General features: G+C 25.4%; 1 protein-coding gene across 3 annotated transcripts in view; it reads right to left on the bottom strand.

Annotated features, from left to right (window-relative positions):
• The window catches only part of LOC108686068 (pyruvate carboxylase, mitochondrial), a 21,901-nt gene that overhangs the window by 13,736 nt on the left and 716 nt on the right, over positions 1-7,449 (bottom strand). The gene's annotated exons all lie outside the window — the stretch shown is intronic.

The following is a 7,449-nucleotide window of genomic DNA, read 5'->3' as shown; positions in this document are numbered from 1 at the left end:
ATATATATATATATATGTATATTTATATGAGCCTCTTATTTGCTTATAACGATACTATTGATTATTTGTTACATTGGACTAATTTGCAATCATAAAAAATCGATCGTTTTTTAAACAAATATCGCATTTATTTTCCCTTGTTTCTATCAAAATCATTTCTCTCAGAGTACAACAAAGATAATCTGTCTTTTTAAATAATACAGATTTGTCTTCAATATATTGAAATATGAAAACAAACTTTTCATTATTAAAGAAGTAATATAAAATTAATAAGTGATCAAATCTGTGAAAGATCGAATAGTATCGTAATACTTGCTACTCCGCAAATTGGCTCATTGACACATCTGTGACATTGAGTGTAATACTGCAGCGGATAAACTGCGGCGCATCTAAATTAGAGCACTAGAATAGTATTCACTTATTACGTATAATACATCATATAGCATTTGTTGATTTATGTTTTTGGTATGCCAACCAATTGTTGGAGTCACGTGCAATATTTACATTACTTAGGGCTGGTTGTTCCATCTTCTGATAAATTATGTGATAATTTATCTACTTAGATAAAAAAAGCAAAATAATAAGAAAGTAAAAGAGTAAGACAATAAGCTGAAATTTATCGAAAGATGAAACAACCATCCAGCCTTACTTACTGTATAAAAAATACGCAGCATAAAGATAATCTAACGGAAATTTCAGACTTTACGTCAAGTGTAATAATTTATAGCTATCGATTGAATTAAACATATCATAAATAAATTATTGCATGCATCAATTGATGCACACAGAAATAAAAAAGTTAAAGTAATATTTTTTATGTCAATAAATTTGTCACTCGTTTCCAAGAGAAATGTTTAACAAAATATATTTTATGAAGAAAGAAATTATTAAAAGAAATTATTTAGAAAAAATTATATGACGTAAAATATAATTTTTTATATATTCAGAATGTGTTTAGATAATATTGCACTAATTTATGATGACAATTATGCATTCTGCATCGACATGATTAATAGTCAACGACCATTCAAGCAATAATATTATATTGTTTCATGGCTTCAAATAGGTATATCATGAAAGTAATGAAAATCAATTTATAATTTTTACTAATTTCGTATCACTGATTTTTGCTTATATTATCGTTTATATCTCATAAAAAAATAAAGATATCTGCAAACAAATGACTGATGTTAGATAAATATGTAGTGTACCGAGAGATTACTTACACATGCGATGTAAAATATACTGACGTAATTACAGTAAGATAAAATCTTACGTGAATAAATTCTGCTGCTTGTTAAATATCGCGATAACAAAAATGCAAAGGAACGGAGTAATTTAAATGATCGAATATTAATTTAGCAATTACCAATTTATAGTAAATTGATAATTATAGAACTACATTAAAAAAATTATTTAGATTAAAATATTTTTTAGTATTTTTAATTAAATAACATAAAAGTTTGCAATTAATTATGAAATTTTTATTCATATTTTTAAGTATATATTTATCTGAACATTTTATTTGCTAAATATTTACTTTATACAAAAAAGCTGATTTACTTATTTAATTGATTTACTACTTATTTAGTTGATTTACTATTTATTTAGTTGATTTACTATTTATTTAGTCACTTTTTTATTTAAAGCAATAATAATATGTTACACTAACTTATCAGACGAAACATATTTTAATTAAGTATTAGTTAAATATCTTTCAATATATCAAATATATTGAATACAATTTACAAAGCAACTTATAACAGTATTTTTATGCATAGTAAACGTATACATACATCATCATTATCTATATTATGAAACCACATATGGAAATAGGATTTATTTTCTTTTCTCCAGACATTGGTGATTCATATCATCGATTTGTAATATGTGTGATAAGAAAAAATGGCGCTTTTAACACGAATTGCCGGAAAATCACTTGTTACGTCGATAAGACGCACATCTGCATATCGATCAATGCATTCATAATTGTCTTACTTGTAATTGTAATACGGATTATGTATTCGCTTCGATATCTCGTCTGCCATCAACGGAAGAAGCTCTTGAGTTATGAATATAAATTTATCATCGCTATGACTGAATATAATCGGAGAATTCCAATCCAAAATGTTATGTTAAGTTTTATGTATTAAGTTATAATGTATACAATGTATATTTCAGTAATATAATTGTCCAGTAACACGCTAAATAAATCGTGATTTGTGACAAATTCTCTTAAATTGACGATAAACCAATTAAATCATATTAGATAATAAAATAACGAAAAAATTATTTTATTATACTTATTATTATATTATTTTATTATGATTGTATTTTTTATTTTATTAACGTCAAATTCTTTTTTTCTTTAATATATTTTAATATACATTTTGTATTATTATGCAAAATATATTTGCCTGAAAAATAATGGTATAAATTATTTAAAAACAACTGCAAAAATTAATTAGTGAAATTTTATGCATTAGTCATTTACATGTCTTAGTAAAAATTTATATTAACGGATGAATTTCTATCTGGACTAAATCTCGTATTTACATTGTGTACTATGTTTTTGCTTAATTACTTATAATCACGCGATCGAACTTTCGGAATTCCGTCGAGTAGAACTTTCGACTGAAGAATTGTGCCTTCATTTTCGCAAGACCTTTGTGCCGAATGCAATCTCGATCGACCTCACAATCTTTGATTGGCGTAAATGAATTGCTCTATCTGGTGCGACAGTTACGAAATCGAGATATCTATAGTTTTAATCGCATGAACTATTCACCTTTTGTTCGCATAACACACGTTGTTGTTCCAGTTTTATTTTTAAAATTTTTTTTTGTGTATGTAACAAAGTAAAAAGAACTTGACGCGAGATCCTTTTTGAAAATATAATTAATATATAGAATGTCTCGTAAGTTTTCCAATCGCTTTTGTATAGATAGAGAGTGGATTAAACTGAGTCAAAGAGTCCTCTACCATTTTGCAATTTTTGCAATGGTTAACAAGATATTAATTATTAAAAGTAATATTGGTTTAATATTGATCGCTAAATATTGGTTTTCAATAATTTTACTCAAATACTATCAATTTTACAGAAAAACAGCAAGAAACAAAAATTGTTTATTTTTTTCTCATAAAGTTCTGAGAATTTTTTCAGAATTTTTTAATACATATTTTCTCATATTGATAAAAATAAAAAATGCAATATTAAAAAGTTAATAAAAAATTTTGAAAAAATTCTTAGAGTTCTATGAGAAGAAAATAAATAATTTTTGTCTCTTGCAATTTTTCTGTAAAGTTGATAGTATTTGAATAAAAAATTGAAGATCAATATTCGGCAATTTTTAATAATTAATATCTTGTTAATTATTGCGAAAATTGCAAAATAGAGGATTTTTCAACTCAATTTAGTGAGCTCTATCTACATAAAAGCGGTTGGTAAAAATTTACGAGACACTCTGTATAATAATATTTGCATGCAGACTGTGCATTTATGCATGTTATCTTTGTTAGAAATTAGAATTACAATCATTGATCTAGCAATAAATAAGATAAAACAATATGATTAACACATTTAGTGATATACACATTAACACATTTTTAGTGATTTTTAGATAAAATAATTGAAAAATTCAATGAATGTTGTATCTAATCTTCAATAACACTAATAACACGCGTTTGTCAAAAAAAAAAGGAAATGTAATGTCTAAAATGTAATAAAATTTAAAATGAGAGTTTTATCATGAAACAATTATTTAATTTAAATATCTAGGAATTCTTCAGCAAAATGATTTTTTTAAATATAATACCTTTCCGTGCGTTCATCTTTTTAACCTTATTTCAACTTTAAATATTATCAAAATTTTAATACAAAATTTTAATATAAGTTCAAAGTGTTTTGCTATGTCACTATTATTGTATATAGGTTTAGGAACATAATCTTCTCGTAGACTACAATTGGCATAAATCATATTTCATCATATCCGTATATTGAATGTTGTGGTCATAATTTGCATTTGAAGACGACCTTGCGATTTAATTAATGTCTCTGTTTGGAATATTAAGTTTTAAATATTAAAAAATAAATATCTCACATCGCTTATTAATGGTTATTATTCAGTCTACAAGTACACAAATAAATAAATGAGAAATTAATTATTGCATGCTATAAATCATAATGGTAGAAGAACCTTAGAATTACCTGATCTGTTTTCTATATCTACAATATAATTACAGAATTCAATTGGACGATAACGAACGATAGTTGGCTTCATTTTCTCCAATTAACTTTTTAAGGTTTGGGTACGAGGCTGTAATCGAGTTCCTATATGTGTCAACTGTCGCATGTCTCTTGTACCTGGTTGCTTCATACATGAGTACATAAAAAGCGAATGTGGAAAAACGTTTCATACTTCCACTTTTATCGATTGGTTCTATCAAGATTTTGTCATTGTGATATCAAATGATAGTGAGGTTTATCATTGATATGCAACGCGTTAGTTATCGAATTATTGGAGGACATCCACTTGTTAGTGAGAAAATGGGGTATGTAAATGCATATGTACACTATAGGATATTTTTAAACCACATCAATCTGTAGCATCGTGCTTTTTAGAAACAACTGATCTATTATCTATATACATGAACTTCAGCATAACAAGTGGAATTTTTATTTAATTATTTACAACAATACAAACAAATTATATGAAATTAATATATAACGAAATGAATAAAATACTTATTTCTGAGAGGGATTTATTCATTGTATTGAGTGAGTGCAAAAATTCATGCCCGATTTATTATTCAAAGTTCAAACAGCTACAATTTTGTTAAAAATAAACGAAATTTAAATTTGAAAAAAGGATTTTAAAGCTTAAATTTGTACCTTCGAATTACTATATTTTTTGGATTTATGTGAGTTTTGTCATTTTTACACATAGAAAACTACGAGTTAAACAAAACGATTTTTTTTCTTTACTTTGGGCCTCACATATCCAAAAAAAATTTGCAATTTTTTAATTTAATTTCTAATGTAAAAGCTTAAGGTTCCCTATAAAATCATTTTTATAAAATGTCTCTACGATTTTTTGTTGTTGATTGTGAGTTGCTGCGAATTAAATAAAAATAATATATTGACTTTGATTGCTCATAACTCCATCAAAACTATCAATTTAAAAAAAACAGGTTCTTAAATTTCTCAGATAGAGTCAGATAGAGTAAGATTTAAATTTTATTTTATTTTTAACAAAAATAGGAACTATATGAATTTTGAATAATAAATTAGGCATGAATTTTTGCACTCACCCAATAGAATATCGCAATAATTATATCTTTTTATTTTATTTATAATGAAATTATTATAATGAAATTAAAATTCATTTGAATAACGATTATGTTTCTAAAACATATTAAGAACATGATTATGAATTACATATCTATTGAAGTGCATGAGATTATACATCAGAAATAAAGAGAAGTGCATTTTTTTCCACGTGATTTTCTGTGACTTGTATGAATTGCAATTTGCGTTGGAGGAAAATTTTAATATATACTAATAATGGAGAAGAGAGTAAATAAAAATAAATTATGCACATATAACTAGAGTTCATTGGCATTATTTCTTGGCAACTTCATAAGAACGATTATAACAAGACTGGGTCAATATGTACACTAGAGGTGTATTGATTTCTCATAATGAGAACCTCGCTCAGAATCTATCTGAAAGTTGATTTATCATCTTTATTTGTACACCGATGTAAGACTATCCTAGAAAATATAATTTGTTAATAATATTAAAGATCTGCTGTTGCTTCTTCAAATAATAAGTTAGAAAATATATTGATGATTATGGCGATTAAAGAATGATTTACAGAAAATGCAGAAAATGACGTAAAGAAGAAAGAGTCGGGAGATAATGAATTAGACGAATATCAAATGATTAACATACACACAACGTGAGACGCACGTCTGCTGTCTGTAGTTTCCACGATGCGTCAGTCATGCATACATTGAAGTGAAGGTCATCTTGTCAGATGAATTGATAATCTATGTTTGTTATTTATAATTCATTCATTACAATCATTAAAAAACGAAAAATATTGATTAATTCCATTCCTTGTCTGTCATATTTAAACATTTATTCCTCATGCATGATTCAAAAGTACAAATATTTTTAGCTATAGTCTATGTTTGACTAAATTAGTTCTCAAAGAATTGAAATATTTTGAAATTGTTTAATATAACAATGAAAAATTAATAATTAAAAATTAATTTACAAAAAGATGTCAAATATTTGTTTTTTTTTTAATTAACATTTGTTTTTCACATCTAGTAGAATTTGAAACATTCAATTTGATTTATTTTTTATTTTATTTTACAAGCTAATCAGGCAAATCTAGCGCTAGAGACGATAGTAATGTGTATATACATATAATTTTGAAAAAAATCAAATCAGAAAATTATCCGACTTTTTTCTTTTTATAAAAAAATAATTATTATAACATGTACTTCTTATAATTTTTATATCTAATAATGGAAGGATATTATTACAAATTACTTTCCTTTTGCGAATTTTTATCAAACATTATATCAGTAACTTCTTAATTTTTTTACACAAAAACTATTACATAAGGATAGAAATAGGTTATGCAAATCATTGGTCTGACTACACTATGTATTATCACGTTCGTTTCTTTTTTAATGTTTGAATTCTTCAAGGATGATACATTTCAATTATTCGGAAAATATTCAAATCTAACAAACGTCTATCTTTGCTCTTGTGTGATAAGAGCATCATTTCTTTGATACATATTTGATATTAAAGAACGCGATCTTTGACCCTGCATTAATATGACGAACCGCTATAACTGTAAAAATTTACCATTCTCCACTATAATGCATCAGCTTTTATGACTTTGTACAAATAATGTTAATTAATGCATTTGTGCGAATGTGAGTGATATAACTCTTAGTAACATAATCTTAAACATTTCTGTCGCGAAGAAAATTGTTTATTCTATATTGTACTTAATTTTTCAAGTTAAGTCTACATTAAATAAAAGTTTTTATTACATTTTAATAAATTTTTTTCAATATTTGCAAGGAAAAACTTACAGCAAACATATGTTTACTCAATGAAAAAAATTATAGTTAAATTAAGTTAAGGTTCTTGTAACTAAATATATGTTAATATTCAGTAAATGTTTATTTATAAATATTTAAAGAAATATTAAGATACAGTACATTTTTCCAATGTCTGTGTGGATTATATATTTTCACATACTATTATATTTGCAAATATACGATCTTTAAAATTAGAGTAAAGCTCACGAAAAATATATAATCAATGAACTATGAAACATATCAAAATATATACTTGTGATGGTGTAATTGGTTCAAAGGACAGCTATTTTACGATGTCAATAATACAGAAATACCGAAATT

Source organism: Atta colombica, unplaced genomic scaffold (genome assembly GCF_001594045.1).
Source record: "Atta colombica isolate Treedump-2 unplaced genomic scaffold, Acol1.0 scaffold163, whole genome shotgun sequence".
Classification (NCBI taxonomy): Eukaryota; Metazoa; Arthropoda; class Insecta; order Hymenoptera; family Formicidae; genus Atta; species Atta colombica.
The sequence above is the reverse complement of the archived record's forward strand: the minus strand, read 5'-3'. Positions and strand labels throughout refer to the sequence as shown.